This window comes from Lipotes vexillifer, unplaced genomic scaffold (assembly GCF_000442215.2).
Source record: "Lipotes vexillifer unplaced genomic scaffold, Lipotes_vexillifer_v1.1 scaffold1122, whole genome shotgun sequence".
NCBI classification, from domain to species: Eukaryota; Metazoa; Chordata; class Mammalia; order Artiodactyla; family Lipotidae; genus Lipotes; species Lipotes vexillifer.
The window spans coordinates 510,397-513,271 of NW_006798649.1; positions in this window are offsets into that span (position 1 = coordinate 510,397).

The window sequence follows — 2,875 nt, forward strand, 5'->3', positions numbered from 1 at the left end:
ATATCTGGGAATAAACCTACCTAAGAAGAAAAAAGACCTGTATGCAGAAAACTATAAGACACTGATGAAAGAAATTAAAGATGACACAAACATATAGAGAGATATACCATGTTCTTGGATTGGAAGAATCAACATTGTGAAAATGACTATGCTACCCAAAGCAATCTACAGATTCAATGCAATCCCTATCAAACTATCGATGGCATTTTTCACAGAACTATAACAAAACATTTCACAATTTGTACGGGAACACAAAAGACCCCTAATAGCCAAAGCAATCTTGAGAAAGAAAAACGGAGCTGGAGGAATCAGTCAGGCTCCCAGACTTCAGACTATATTACAAAGCAACAGTAATCGAGACAGTATGGTACTGGAACAAAAACAGAAATATAGATCAATGGAACAGGATAGAAAGCCCAGAGATAAACCCACACACATACGATCACCTCATTTTTAATAAAAGAGGCAAAAATATACAATGGAGAAAAGACAGTCTCTTCAATAAGTGGTGCTGGGAAAACTAGACAGCTACAAATAAAAGAATGAAATTAGAACACTCCCTAACACCATACACAAAAATAAACTCAAAATGGATTAGAGATCTAAATGTAAGACTGGACACTATAAAACCCTTAGAGGTAAACATAGGAAGAACACTCTTTTTTTTTTGCGGTATGCAGGCCTCTCACTGTTGTGGCTTCTCCCGTTGCAGAGCACAGGCTCCGGACACGCAGGCTCAGCGGCCATGGCTCACAGGCCCAGCTGTTCCGCGGCATGTGGGACCTCCCCGGACCGGGTCACGAACCCGTGTCCCCTGCATCAGCAGGCGGGCTCTCAACCACTGTGCCACCAGGCAAGTCCGAAGAACACTCTTTGACATAAGTCACAGCAAGTTCTTTTTTTGATCCACCTCCCAGAGTAATGGAAATAAAAACAAAAAATAAACAAATGGGACCTAATGAAACTTAAAAGCTTCTGCAAAGCAAAGGAAACTACAAACAAGACAAAAAGACGACACTCAGAATGGGAGAAAATATTTGCAAATGAATCAAAGGACAAAGGATTATTCTCCACAATATATAAACAGCTCATGCAGCTCAATATTAAAAAAAACAAACAACACAATCCAAAAATGGGCAGAAGACCTAAATAGACATTTCTCCAAAGAACACATACAGATGGCCAAGAAGCACATGAAAAGCTGCTCAACATCACTAATTATTAGAGAAATGCAAATCAAAACTACAATGAGGTATCACCTCACACCAGTTAGAATGGGCATCATCAGAAAATCTATAAACAACAAATGCTGGAGAGGGTGTGGGGAAAAGTGAACCCTCCTGCACTGTTGGTGTGAATGTAAATTGATACAGCCACTGTGGAGAACAGTATGAAGGTTCCTTAAAAAACTAAAAATAGAATTACCATATGACCCAGCAATCCCACTACTGGGCATATACCCAGAGAAACCATGATTCAAAAAGACACATGTGCCCCAATGTTCATTGCAGCACTATTTACAATAGCCAGGTCATGGAAGCAACCTAAATGCCCATTGACAGATGAATGGATAAAGAAGATGTGGTACATATATACAATGGAATATTACTTAGCCATAAAAAGGAACGAAATTTGGTCATTTGTAGAGACGCGGATGGATCTACAGGCTGTCATACAGAGTGAAGTAAGTCAGAAAGAGAAAAACAAATATCGTATATTAACACATATATGTGGAACCTAGAAAAATGGCACAGATGAACTGGTTTGCAGGGCAGAAATAGAGACACAGATGTAGAGAACAAACGTATGGACACCAAGGGGGGAAAGCGGTGGGGGGGTGGGTAGTGGTGGTGGGATGAATTGGGAGATTGGGATTGACATATATACACTAATACGTATAAAACAGGTAACTAATAAGAACCTGCTGTATAAAAAATAAATACAATAAAATCCAAAACAAAAAGAGAAAACATACAGATGGCAAATAAGCACATGAAAAGATGCTCCACATCGTAGGTCATCAGGGAAATGCAAGGTAAAACAACAGTGAGACACTACTCCACACCTATTAGCATGGCCAAAACCCAAAGCACTGACAACATGAAAGGCTGGTGAGGATGTGGAGCAACAGGAACTCTCATCATTGCTGGCAGGAACGCAAAAATGGTGCAGCCACTTCGGAAGACATTTTTGTGCTTTCTTAAAAAACTAAACAGTTTTACCAGACGATCCAGCAATCACACTCCTTGGTATTTATCCAAAGGAAATGAAAACTTACGTTCACACAAAAACCTGCACAGAGATGTGTATAGCAGCTTTATTCATAATTGCCAAACAGAAGCAGCCAAAAGATGTCTTTCAATCCTTCAGTGATGAACAAATAAAATATGGTACATTCAGACAATGGAATATTATTCAAGGCCAAAAAGAAATGAGCTATCAAGCCATGAAAAAAATATAGAGGAACCTTAAATGCATATTACTAAGTCAAAGAAGCCAATCTGAAGAGGATTTCAACTGTAGGACATTCTGCAAAGGTAAAACTATGGAGAAAGTAAAAAGATCAGTGGTGCCAGAGCCTGGGGAAGGGGAGGGAGGGATGAATACGGGGGGTGGGTGCACAGAGGATTTTTTAGGGCAGTGGAACTATTCTGTGTGATACTATTATGGTGAATTCATGTCATTTTACATTTGTCCAAACCCACGGAATGTACAATACTCAGAATGACACTGATGTAAACTGTGGGCTTTAAGTGATTATGACATGTCAGCGTAGGTTCATCATTTGTAACAAATGTCCACACTCTGGGGTTGCTGATGCTGGGGGAGGCTGTGCATCTGGTGGGGGGGGGGGGCGGGGGCAGGGGGCATATGG